Here is a 14,260-nt window from a genome sequence, read left to right on the forward strand (position 1 = left end):
ACACACACTCTCTCTCTTTCTCACATTCGCACTTGCACACACACTCACACACACACAGACACAGATACACATGCAAACACACGCATACACGCATGCACACACACATACACAAATGTTACAACAAACACACACACGAACACAGATGCACATGCACGCATACACACACACAGAAGCACATACACACACACTCTCTCTCTTTCTCACATTCGCACTTGCACACACACACACGGGCACACACACTGTCTCACACACACACTCAGACACACACACACACACACACACACACACACAAATTTCAGGCCAGGCAAACCCAACATCCAACACCAATGCTTGGATATTGTAAACTGCTAGTTTCAAACAATCCAAGAAATATTTAATTGACTGATGAAACAGTGGTTATAAAGTATATTACACTGCAATCTGGACTTTTGATGCGCTTTCTAAATCGAAAAATAGAGTGCAAATACCACAAGGTTTTGATAAACCTATGATAAATGGTTCGATCCCATTGTGAGAACGGTTTCCAATTTTGGGAAGCCACAGGATTTGAGAGAGAGGTTTAAATTGGTGGGAGTGGGGCTGGGGATGTGGGAAAATACAAAGATTGGAAACAAAACAAGCACCATTCCTAATCTCTGTGATTCCCACTCCAAAAGTATGCACCTCTCTCATTCTCTCCCTTTAGAATGCTGCTTAAAATCCCCTCACCAGTCTTAATATCTCCTCATATTCTAGCTATCAATTTTGTTTGATAATGCTTCTGTAAAGTGCACTGCGATGTTTTACTGGCTGAAGGTGCTATATCATTGCAAGTTATTTTTGTAAGTGAACAGGGAGATAAGCATTTCACTTTGGAATGGTTCAGACTGTTTGATACGAATGGTACCCTATGAAAATTTGATAAATTAGACAGTCCGTCTACCATTCCGTTTAGTCTATGCCAGCTCACTGTTGAGCAATCAAAGAAGTCCCGAACCCCTACACTCCCTCTGCCCCCACTGCCACCTTTTGAAAGTTTAATTTCTTTGAGCACTTTTAGAAATCATTGATCATTTCTTCTCTGTTAAATTGTGTCTTGTGGTTTCGACTTGAAAACTTCCAAAGTCTCTTAAAGATCCAATGAATGCTTGAGAGCAGGAGAACCAATACCAATATGTCTTGTTCATTCATTCACATCATCCTGTTACCAGGAGGTTGACTTCCCTGAATCTCTTTCTCTGCTTGTCCTGCATTGACCTTACATACTCCAGATTTATCAATTTTATCCAGTACATTATATCCTCATCCATTTTCTTCTGTCTCCCAGTCTTACTTTATCCATCAATTGTCACTCTCAATAACTATTACAATCTACCATCTCCTCTTGTAATGTGACTGAAAAATTGTATAATTCCTTTTTAATGTTAATTTCTTCTCTTGCAGCAAAATCCAGCAGTACCCCATTATCATTTCTATCTGCCCAGTAGGATATGTGGAATATCCCCAATATGTACACATCTCAAAAGCATTCAGCTTATCATGTCTCGTAGCTAGCGATTTGCAGCAGTTATATGAAGCCATGTTAAAAATAACCCTCTCCAAGTTGACACAGTATTAAAAGGGTAACAGATGCTTGATTCAGGGACTTTCGTTCAACCCAACACACAACTCATTGATGTATGTGTAGAAACTTTAAACCCTTATTTGGTTTTGGTTTGTTGATTTAAAGTGCTGATCCTGGAACTATTGCTTTAGGGGAGATGCTTAAAATAAAGCAAAAGCAGAAATCTGTGGATGCTGGAAATCTGAAATAAAAACAGAAAGTGCTGGAGCAACACAGTAAGTCCGGCAGCATCTGTGGAGAGAGGAACAGAATTGACGTTTTGAGTCAGGTTATGCCGTTTCTTCAGAGTCTACGTTCTGAAGAAGTCACAGACTCGAAACATTTCTTTGAAAGAAATTGGGGGAAGATTGTAATAGGAGAGAGAGAGTTGTTGAAAGTTCAGCAAATAATAATGGCAAATTCAGGTTTGCTTTTGAATCAGTTTCTCAAGGAAGAAGAATGAAAAGAAGTGAGTCAAAACTTTAAGGACCCTGTCACGAAAGATATATTTGATCGTGAAAAACCAATTCCACATACGAAAACCCCCCAACAAAGAACATAGAAAGCTGATAGTTGATTTCATGAGTTTCAATGGTTATCTGTTGGCTTTTATTTCATGAGAAAGTCCAAAATTCATCATAGGTTCTCAGAAACATGATGATGGCCCTTCTAAGTGTGAACAGGAAGAGATCATTTCCTTTGATTGGACTAATTTATAATTATTGCAAACAGGCAGCAAAAAAGTAAAGGAGAAATTGAAGATTGTTGGAGCAGGGAATGATTGATGTGGAGAGTATTGAACTTTGAATGGAGGGTTGGATAACTAACTGTAACAGAATAAGACACATAGCTACTGAAAGAGGGTGAGAGAGTGAGATTGCTTTTGAATTACTCTGAAAAAGAGCCATTTCTTGTGCTGCTAACTTGTGAAATGCAATAGATTGAAGGATGGAATTCTGTCAGATTCTAAACAGAGGAATATTTCAATATGTGGTCAGTTCAAATTTTCCACAGTGTATAATTATAATGTTATTCTTTAGACCCAAGTTGCAAATTAAAGGAATTCAAGGAGCAAAGATTATTTGGAGGGCGGCACTAATTTTACTTGTGCTGCAAATGCTGTAATATTGACACAGGTCAGAAAGTTTGAAGGACAGTTGGGCATGCATCGTAAAAGTTACAGTCTGTGTGCTGTGCCACAATGTGGTGACAACCTCAAGCTTAAATAATTTTCAAAGAGAAAAAGAAAAATGATGCTGCATTTCTTCATCCTTCCAGAACTTGCCAGTATAACATTCAGCCTCAATTTAATACCTCTGATCACTTTCAATTTGTTGAAAATTTAGCATTATCTGAGAAGAAACTATCCTAACGGTCCATAATACTCATGGTTTTAGTGTACATCAGTGAAGATTGTAAGAATGGAAAGATTTGGAGGATGAGTCATACCGGATGTGTTTACTCAGATTTTCTCCCATCCAGCTATTTTCTCTGAGCAGAACATGTCATTGTTGCTGCTACTACATCTCCCAGGTAGGTTCAGTGTAATTGGTAGATAACTTCATGTTACCTTCTAAAGGATCGATTGTTCTCAAAAGACAACTGAGTTTTCAGGAGTGGTGTCCGATGAATCCAAAAGTTTTAGATTCAAGTAAATAAATGGCACGTATGCTAGTTTCCTTCTCAGTAACTATATTCTGAAAGTCCAACCACTGTCTGAACCTCAATGTTGGTGGCTAGACACTCTTTTTTCACACCTTCTTTCTGTTTCCAGCTTCTGTTTTGAGGTACAATGTTGCAATGCTGACTCTGAAGTGTATCTGGTGTCTGTGTAATGAAGGATGCTTACAACTGTACAAGCAGGTCTGCCTGTTCAAGTGTCATAATGGCTCAGAATTATATACAAAGTCTGTGTCTATTATAGCAAATTTTAGCATTGATCTGGGCATCTTATTCTAATCCTTATATTTTCTGAGCTCCAAATATATGTGGAAGACAGTCAACCAAGACATAGCATTGTGAATGATCAATATGTCATTTCTGATATCTAACTTAAAACTAGTTTATCTGCCATTTACTTTAATCTCAGCGTATCAAATTTCATCCTGTCAGTCTGTATGATCAAGAAAGTGAAATTCTTGCTTTGGAGCTGTCACTTCGCCATAAATAGTTCACCCTACCACTCCATGGTCCTCTTGCTGGGCCTCACACAGGAAACTGTGGCCTACGTTCAATTTTCTGTGTCACTATAGCAGCCTGACCCTGACATCCATCTAATATACTCACAACTCTCTATAAAATTGATTGGATTGGGTACTCAACAGTGGAGTTCCTTCATGGCTTGCACCTTTATGCACTTGCCATCTGTTTATTTTCTGATTGCTTGTTCCATCCACATCCCTGAAAGCACTATTGATTCTGTGATACTTTATTTACCATAGTTGATTGATTTCTCCTTGTGACTGTGTACTCTGTACTCCTATACTTTATTCAGCTTGTGTTTGGTATCTGCCATTCCATGGTTTAGTGTCTAGATAAGCCTTATGCCCATCACCAGCTACTCCCTAGCAGTATGCTAACCCCCTTCTGTACCTGTCCTGGCAGTATTGATGCAGAAAGTGCCATGCTCAATTTTATACCACTTTCAATTATTGCTTTAATGATTCCTCAACTTATTGCATTTGACACCCACTTCCTGTTGTAGGAACTGAATTGGATTCAGGACACAGAATCATAAAGATGGGGGAGCAGGCTTATGATAAGGGGTTGATTCAATGCAATGAAATTCTCCACCTTGGAGAGTTGTGGATACTCCGTCATTGACTATATTTAAGGCTGAGACAGAGAGTTTGTTTCCTCAGGGAATTGAGGGATGTAGGAATTGGGTGGGAAAATGGATGTGAAGCTGAAGATCAGCTAGACACAGCAGGCTTGGTGGGCCAACTGGTCTCGTAGATATTAGTTGATGTCTGCTCCCATCTACTTTATTATTTACTTGTGGTTTGTCTCTGCTCCTGTGATGCTGCTTGGCCTGCTGTGTTCATCCAGCCCTGCACCTTGTTGTCTCTTATTTACTTGTGGTTGTTTTTCACATGTTGCAGGTACATGACAACAAACTGAAGGAATTTCCCACCTATGACTTCTTCAATTCTCTTTTCTGGGACTGTGGAAGAGACAATCGAGCGACAGCAAAGAGGGAGGACACGTACAGTAACTCAGTTGCCGTCTGTTGCTGCTCTGCGGCTAATGGAGGGATGGAGTTCCACTGTGAAGGAGGTAACGAAAGCTCTGTAGCAATGAAATATTGATCAGTATAAACATCCAAATCGTTAGGCACACAGTGACATTAGACCCTGCAGGAAGGGAGAAAGAACAGAATGAAATGATCTGTAATCAATAGAATGTTGAAGCACTAATGTAATCTGACTGAACAAGCAAACTAATTACCCTCAGTCTCATAATATCCCACTGCTGCTTATGGAGTGGGCTGGCCCCATGAGATGGCTGTCCTTTGAAGCTCATGCTTTGTTCCTGAATTATTTAAAACATTTTAGAGTTGGTTCCCGTGGGGCTTGCAGTTAGCTCAGTTGGCTAGAGTAGGCTACAGAATGAAGTCAGTGGGTTCAAACACTGTACGGGTTGTGGTTGTCTACTTCCCGTCCTGATTTTGATATGATTTATTGTTGCCATATATATGTAAGTACAGTGAAAAGTTTTACCAGCAGTAAAGGCAGATCATAACATACAAGGACATACAGATCATAGGGTAATTGAACAGATTGAGGCACACAGAGTTACAGCTGCACAGGAGGTGTACAAAAGCAAGATCAACATTAGATTTGAAATTTGAGTGTTCCGCCCAGAGGTCTAATACCAGCGGGTAAGAAGCTGTTCTTTAACCTGTTGCTATGTGTGTTTAAGCCTTTGTATCTTCTGCCTGATGGAAGAGGTAGGAAGAGATTATAACCAGGGTGCGAGGGATCTTTGAAGATGTTGGCCGCTTTTCTGCATTAACGGGAAGTGTGGATGGAGTCAATGGATGGAAGGTTGGCTTGTGTGGCGGTCTAGGCGGTGTTCACAACTTTCTGCAGTTTCTTATGGTCCTGGGCAGAGCAGTTGCCATACCAAGCCATAATGCACCCAGATAGAATGGATCTTTGTATGGTGCATCTATAAAAATTAATGACTCCTTGTGGATATGTTGAATTTCCTTATCCTCCTGAGGAAGTAGAGAGATTGTTGTGTTTTCTTGACCGTCGCATCGATATGGTTGGACCAGGACAGATTGTTGGTGATCGTCACTCCCAGGAACTTGATACTCTCGTCCATCTCCAGCTCTGCACCATTAATGCAGACAGGGGTGTGTTCTCCACTCTGCTTCCTGAAGTCAATGACCAGCTCCTTCCTTTTGCTGACATTGATGGAGAGGTTGTCATCTTTACACCATACAGGTAAGCACTCAATCTCTTTCCTGTATTCTGTCTCGTCATTCTTTAAGATCCGACCTACAACGGTGGTGTTATCAGCAAACTTGTAAAGGAGTTGTGGTGGAATTTGACCACACAGTTGTGAGTGTATAAGGAGTTTGGCACAGGGCTGAGTACGCAGCCTTGCGGGGCACTGGTGTTGACGATTATGGTGGAGGAGGTGTTGTTGCCTATCCTTACTGATTGTGGTCTATGGGTCAGGAAGTCAAGGATCCAATTACCGAGATGTGTGGAGCCGAGATCTAGGTCTCTGAGTTTAGAGATGAGTTTCTTTGAAATTATGGTGTTGAAAGCGGATTTGTAGTCAATGAGTAGGAGCCTGACATAGGAATCCTTGTTATCCAGATGTTCCAGGGATGACTGTGGGGCCAGGGAGATGGTGTCTGCTGTGGGCCTGTTGTGCTGGAAGGCAAATTGCAAGGGATCAAAACCAAAAGAACTGCGGATGCTGTAAATCAGGAACAAAAACAAAGTTGCTGGAAAAGCTCAGCAGGTCTGGCAGCATCTGTGGAGGAGAAAACAGTGTTAACGTTTCGGGTCCGGTGACCCTTCCTCAGAACTGATGGTGGCTGGGAAAATGTCAGTTTATATGCAGAAAATAGGGAGGTGGGTGGGGTAGGGAGTAAACGATAAGATAGAGCTCAAAGAGAGAGAAAGACAGTTGGACAGACAAAGGAGTTGCTAACGATCAACCATTAACAACTATTCACCCTCCCAGCCTGATCGTTAGCAACCCCCTTGTTTGTCCAACTGTCTTTCTCTCTCGAAGCACTTCATAATTATGGAGGTCAGAGCCACTGGGGTAGTCACTGAGGTACGTTGCATGTGTTTTCTTTGGGACCGGGATGATGGTGGTCTTCTTGAAGCAGGTGGGGACTTCAGATTGTGGTAATAAGAGGTTACAGATGTCTGTGAATACGCCCGCCAACTGGTCTGCACAGGATCTGAGTGCATGGCTGGGGACACCATCTGGGCCAGTTGCTTTCTATGGGTTCACTCTCAAGAAGGCCAATGGAACGTCTGCAGTGGTGACAGTTGGTATAGGTGCAGCCAAGGTTAATGGGATAGGTGACATTGTTTTACTGTTCAAAGGGAACGTAGAATGCATTGAGCTCATCGGGTAGGGATGTACTGTTGCCCACAATCCTGTTCAACTTTGCTTTGTAGCCCGTTATGTCGAGTAAGCCTTGCTACTAACGGTGGGTGTCTGTGTGGTTGGTCTGGGTTTCAAGCTTCTTGAGTATTCTTGAGTGTTGTTAGAGTTGCACATATCCATGCTTTGGATCATACTCTGATGAACAGTCATTTAGACTCGAAGCGTTAGCTTGCTTTCACTCCATGGATGCTGCCTGACTCGCTGTGATCTCCAGCATTATTTTGTTTTCTATTCCATCACACCCCCAGTTTGTGTTTTGTAGATGCTGGACATGCTTTGAAGGGAGAAGAGTTGAGTTACAAGTTGCCATACCAGTTTGAATGAAGTGTAACCACTTCAGGATGTCGGTGGTGGGGTACTCAGCAATGGAAATGATATTGATCGTCAGCCATCAGCTCAAGCCTGGAATTTATCTTTCTGTGATTATCTACAGGATAACTGTTACAGTTAACACAGTATTTGGTTGGGTGAAGAAAATGTACTCACCTCAATACATGGTATATTCAGGAAGAATTCGCTTTGTAGATGGATACTTTGAGTCAGTGCAAGCAGGAGGCTGGGCACACTCCTTATCAAGAGAATGCGCAAGCATAGAACATGACATCATTCCAATGAATTCCTGTTGGAAGAAACCGCTTTCTGTAGAGGAAATGTCTTCACCCAGACTGGAAAAGGTATGAATAAGGTGAAATTGTGATTTGTAGAGGTGGTAGATCTGACTGTAAGAAGTCTTGGCTAATGAGAGTTTTGCTCATACCCACCTTGATCAGCTTGTGAGTCATCGGAGCTATTGAGATCATCACTGGATTGAGATTGTGATTGGACGTTGGGGACAGTCAGTTGAGCTGACCTGCTGTTGGTGGATCTTAATGCTGGCTTCGGCCTAACGCAATTCGGGGAAAAGCCAACCTGGAGCTACAGCCTCAGCAACCACCCGTGTCCCAGGCCAGGGAGTCTGGAACATAGGCAGGGTGACCGTGAAGAAGGTGGATGAAGGATCGCCAGTTGACTGGACATTCTTTGTGAAGAGAGTCCTCTTGGATTGCTGTGGTTCCAAGGACCAGACGTTTTCTGCCTGCAGGATTTTCCCAGTGGGGGCTACTTCGATGTGACCTTCAGGAGCATGAAACGATGTGAGTGTCTCCTGAAGGTATTCGAGGAGAAAGGAAATGAGAGCCCCTCTCCATCTTGCCTTTGGCACCATTATTCATTCTCCCTACACAGAGGAGCTGGGTTATCACAATCCACATGTACAACCCCCATGTCCCAGCAGCAGATATCCTGACCTTCCTGGGTAAGGACATGCAGGTTGAAGAGTCAGCACTGATGTAGTGGACCCCTTTGGAATCTGGACCAGCAAGCGGCAGGTCAAGGTGACCCTGAAGGTGGATGCCAGCGGGAACGTCCTCCACCCATCCTCCAGCTTCGCAATTGGAGGGAGCTGAGGCTACTTGACGTTGGCAGGGCAGCCTGGAGTGTGCCAAACCTGCGGGAGGGCTGGGCCCATGGCAGCCAATTGCAAAGTGACCCTCTGCAGGAACTGCAAACAGAAGGGCAACCTGACTAAGGACTACAAGGAATCCGAGAACTGCAGTCTGTTTGGGGAAGCAGACCACCTATACAAGGCCTGTCCAATTCAGGGTGTGGGGTACCACTTCCACTCAGATGGCTGGGAGTGGCAATGTGAGCCATGGAACGCCAAAGGTCAGTAAGGTCCCAGCAAGAAAACTGATACAAGGGGCACCCAGAAGGAGGGACAAGCTGGAGAGGAGGCACAGTCACTGACCCAACCTCCACCAGACCAGACGGAGTCCATGGAGGAGGAGAATACCAAGGAGGCAGAGGAATGGATAACAGAGAGAAACAACTGGAAAAGGAAGACACGTCAGGTCCCCCAAAGCACCACAGTATAACAGAACTGATGGCTACACTAGCAGCTCCTCTGATGACAAAGATGTGCAGATGGATGGCCATCAGCCACAAAAGAGGCAGAGCACCATGGGGGAAAAGGACAGGAGCAGCCCTCCACCCGGAAACGCCGAACTCCCCACGAGGCCCGGTGAAGCCCAAACTCCAGCTGGTGAGAACCAATGTGTACCCACCGCAACACGGCTCCAGGCAACAGGGAGCAGCGATGCTCTGTCAGCCCTTTTGTTAGACTCAGGACCAGACCTCACTGGCTTCGCTCTTGCCCCAACAGTACCAGAGCAGAGCAATCCCTCCAGAGAGGCACAAAATGTCTACCTCAGTGCAGAGAGTGTCCAACAGTTTGCCCACACCACGGGGATGCAGGGGGTCCCCCAGTGACAAGTCCGTGGGTGAATGGGCATTGGGTAATTCCGTACACTTTTAAAATGGGTGTTAAAATTATGAGTACAAATGTGCATCGCATTAAATCTACTACGTGATGTGTTTCCATGTCGGCTAACCTGGCCTAACGTCACAGCAGACCTCCTGTTTCTGCAGGAGTGTGGGATAGCATACCTCAGCAGCTACAGGAGGTGATCGAGCTTATGGGCCCATGGGCCTTCGAATTGGTCAGGGGGAAACGATAGCTGTTCCTCTGGCCTGGGTGTTCTGCTGTGAGGAGGCAACTTCACCATCTCCGAGGTTAGCTCCCACTGCGGCTGGCAATGTCCAGGCCGGTCATTCTGACCGGAGACTTCAACTGCATCATTGACACGGATGGACGATCCGGAGGGGCTGACAGCGAACTGGACTCCATGTCCAGATTCCTGATGGAAACAGTTAAAGTTACCAAGCTGCACCACGTCTTCAGCATCCCTGCAGATGGACCGTAGCTTAGATACATCTGGTCATGGCCAGACGGTCTATCCACTCAAGGATACATTTCCTGTTTGTGTCCCGCACATTTTTGGTCATATCCCCTGATGTCAAGCCAGTGTTCTTCTCTGTTCTTCACCGCCTCCTGCTGGCCGACTGTCACATGCAGGATGACAAGTGGGCTTGCAAGGGAATGTGGAAACTAAATTGTTGGCCCCAGAAAGCATTAAGGAGTTCCAAAGGCATTACACAGGTTGGAGAACTGTGAAGCCCCTCTTTGAGTCTCCAGTGGACTGGTGGGCAACAGTCAAGGGGAACGTCAAGAGGTTCTTCATCCTCAAAGGTGTTCAGAAGGCAAGAAAGGGGCAAGCAAAACTGTCCAAATTGCAGGAAAACCATGCAGAACCTACTCCTGCTGCAGACGAATGGGGTTCGATGTCACAGAGGATCTCCAGGAGGTTAAGAGCCAGCAAGCCTTGCTGTTTCCCTCGGAGGCCCCCAAGATAATCTTCCGGCCCAGGGTCCGCACCGTGGAGCAGGTTGAGACACACTCACGTTTCTTCTCCCAGAAAGAGAGCTCCGTGCTCAGCAGCCTGAAGGAAGAAGATGGCTCGGTAACGTCACCTCAGTCTGACATCCTGACGATCAGCAAATCCTTTTATGCCAGACTATATGACATGAAGCCCACGCACAGTGCGGCCTCCCAGTCGTTTCTGTCCTCTATCACCGAGGTCTAAGACAACAGCACGCGAGAGAGACCAGCCTGTCGTTGCCTCTGGCTGAGCTGACCAAGGCCCTCGAGTCCTGAGAAAACAATAAAACTCCCAGAAGTGACAGCTTATTGGCCGAGTTGTATTCAGCTCTGTGGGACCTGATTGGCCAGAACCTGCTGGAGGTGTACAACAGTATGCTTCTGGAAGGTAGCATCACCCTTAGCTACAAACAGAAGGGGAAAAGGGAGGAAATCAGAAATTGTCAGCCAATAACGTTGCTGAATGCAGACTACAAAATCCTGTCAACTGGCTCATGTCTGGTCTAGGTTCGGTGATTCACCCTGACCAAACCCATGCTATACTGGGAAGGATGAAATCTGAGATCTTTGCACTCCTCAGGGATACAATCGCCTACGTGCAGGACAGGGGGGTGGACACCTGCCTCATCGGCCTGGATCAGGAGAAGGCCTTTGACAGGATATTGTACACATACATGTGGGATGTACTCTCCAAAATGGGCTTTGGGGAGGGAATCTGCAATTGGATCAGACTGGTCTACCCCAGCATCGTTAGTGCAGTCACAATCAATGGGAGGGAATGAGAAAGCTCCTCGATCAGATCCAGAGTCAAGCACGGCTGCCCACTCTCGGGTCCAGACCCAAAACATCAGCCTTCCTGCTCCTCTAATGCTGCTTGGCCTGCTGTGTTCATCCAGCGCTACACCTTGTTATCTCCACTCTCTCCTGCCTTGTTTGTGTGTTGTATAGAGCCTTTTGCAGAGTCCATCAGGAAGGATGTGAGCCTGAGAGGGGTGACTATTCCAGGCAGCGGAGGCCTCCAGGTTAAAGCCTCCCTATACGTGGATGACTTCGCCGTTTTCTGCTCGGATCCGCTGTCAGTGCGCAAACTCATGAGCATCTGTGACCAGTTTGAACTGGCCTCGGGTGCCAAGGTAAATGGAGACAAGCACAAGGCCGTGCTCTTTGAGAACTGGGCCGAACGATCCTTTATTCCCTTCGCTGTCAGGACAGATTACCCGAAGATGCTGGGAATATGGTTCAGAGGGGCCGGGATGTGCACAAAATCTTGGGAGGAGACCATCGCTAAAGTAAAGCAGAGACTGGTCCTTTGGGAGCACTGCTCCCTCTCCATTGTGGGTAAAAACACCTGGTCCTCAGGTGTGAGGCACTCTCTCTGTTGTTGTACGTAGCATTGGTCTGGCCTATACCCCAAAACTGTGCTGTTTCAGTCACCTGAACCATCTTCCATTTTGTCTGGAAGCCTAAGATAGACCGGGTCTGCAGGAACTCCATGTACAAAACTCTGGATAAGGGTTGGGGGGAGAACACACCCAATGTTGCCCTCACCCTGATGGCCACCGTTGTGTGCAGCTCGTTACTACACACTAAGGGTCTACCTGTCCCTGGTGTTGCGAAGGATTGCGACTGGCCTCACTGCAAGTAGTTGGACCATTCTGTATCAGCTGTCCTTCATAGAGAAATTTGCAAAGAAAAACCCCTTTCATGACCAGTCCATCAGGAAGTGGTCAGTGCGTAGCATCCTCGAGACCCTGAGGGAAATGGAGAGGGTGGATCTGTGGCATGGTTCCCTGAGCAGACTGTCAAGGTTATTTGGTAGAATATCTCATCACCAGAACTTTCCAACAAACACCAGGACATCGCTTGACTGGTGGTGAGAAGGGCTTTACCTGTGAGATCCTTCATGCACACCTGGTCAGTCTGCACCACCACATGCTGCCCTCGAAGTGGCTGTGAGGTGGGAGGGAGAGGGTTTAGAGACTGTCACACATCTCCCTCTGGAACGTGCCTTTGCAAAGGAAGTCTGGAGGAAGATGCAATGGTTTGTGTCGAGGTGCGTCCCGAGCAGATCCGTGATGCGGGAATCTGTCCTTTATGGTCTGTTCCCCGGCATGCAGACGGAGACAAACATACTGCACCTGGAGGACCATCATCTCAGTGAAAGATGCTCTTTGGTCTGCCTGAAACTAGCTGGTCTTCCAGAGCAAGGTGCTGACCCTGACTGAATGTTGCAGACTGGGCACATTCCAAGGTCCAGGACCATGTGCTGAGGAATGCACTAAAGCTTGGGGCAGCTGCTGCCAAGGGGCATGGGGGAAAGACCACCGTCTGAGGTCTTTCTGCTGAAAGTAAATGCAGGACTGTTCAGTTATCGGACCCTTCCAGTGTGTCAAATATATGTGAATATTAGTTTTGTGTAAGAGGGGTCTTTGGCGTTTTTGGGATAGTCAAAGTTCAACATTTTGTTTGGTTGCTTGATATATAATTGTGCAGAAACAAATTGCTTTGTGACAATGTATATGTACAGAGAGATTTTTATGAATAAAGTAAATTTTTGAAATTTAAGAGAAAAGGTTGTTCTTTCAGGGCGAGACTATCCCATTGCACCTCGGATGTGCTAACGCCTGTGATGTCCCCAAATGCAAAATTTGTGGGAGTGGGGGACTGTGTTTGTGCTCTTCCCTGATCTTTGAGGTCTAAAAGCAGATCTTTTCATTTATCATTTGAAGCTGTAGAAGGGACTATTGTGCGTTCTTGAATTTACTTGACTTGAAAAATGTGTGTCTTTTTTCCTTAGTTGATAAATCCTACTTGGCAATTGTTACACATTCCAGGAGTCAGAGTGCACTCCCAAAACTTTGAGAACGCAATGAAAGCTCAAAATACTCCAATGGGTTTGTTTGGTCCATGTTACGAATCACCAAGTGGATGATTTCTGTCTACAGTCATTCAATATTTAACAAATGCAAAAGGAATCCTACTCCCCAAAACTGTTACCTGAGTCAAAGGTACAGAATACATCCTACTTATATTCATGACTGATGAATACAAAACTAGCTTCACTATGGTAACTGAGTCCAACTAATTCAGTGTATCTCACAATTGAATTAAGACCAGAGAGGAACAGGTCGCTCTTTACTGGCTACCATAATTCCGTGGTTTTTTTGCACAAGAAACAACTTCACAGCAAAATAGTGAAAAATTGAACTAAAATCAAAATGCTGAAGAAACTTGGCATCCATGGAGCGGGAATCAAGTGTCAGAGAGATCTTATTAGATTTTTAAATTTCAAAATATGCTTTATTCATTAAAAATATATTTTTGTATACGTTGTTCCAAATGCAGTTCAGTTCTGCACAGTTGCAATTCAAATAAACAAAACAAAACATTAGACTTTGACTCTATCCAACTCTCATACATACAGTAGCAATAGTTACTTATATTTGAGACTTTTGGAAGGGTCCAAAAACTGAATGAACATTCATTTACCTTCAACAGGAAGACCTCAGACAGTGGATTTTCTCCCCCCTGCACACAGGAGGAACCTTCCTCCTGCAAACAGTCTGAGACAGAGGCATAGAACAGGTGTCACCCATTAGAGGAACAACATTCGACAGATGTGTAGAGAGATAGTAGGAACTGCAGATGCTGGAGAATCTGCAATAACAAGGTGTAGAGCTGGATGAACACAGCAGGCCAAGCAGCATCAGAGGAGCCGT

The 14,260-nt window shown here is 45.0% G+C and overlaps 1 pseudogene; it reads left to right on the forward strand.

The window, feature by feature from the left end:
• The first annotated feature begins 13,089 nt into the window (after positions 1–13,089).
• LOC125486329 lies at positions 13,090–13,226 on the forward strand (annotated as a pseudogene).
• The last annotated feature ends 1,034 nt before the right edge of the window (positions 13,227–14,260 follow it).

The sequence above is a fragment of the Rhincodon typus genome, chromosome 27 (assembly GCF_021869965.1).
Source record: "Rhincodon typus isolate 14 chromosome 27, sRhiTyp1.1, whole genome shotgun sequence".
In the NCBI taxonomy this organism is placed as follows: domain Eukaryota; kingdom Metazoa; phylum Chordata; class Chondrichthyes; order Orectolobiformes; family Rhincodontidae; genus Rhincodon; species Rhincodon typus.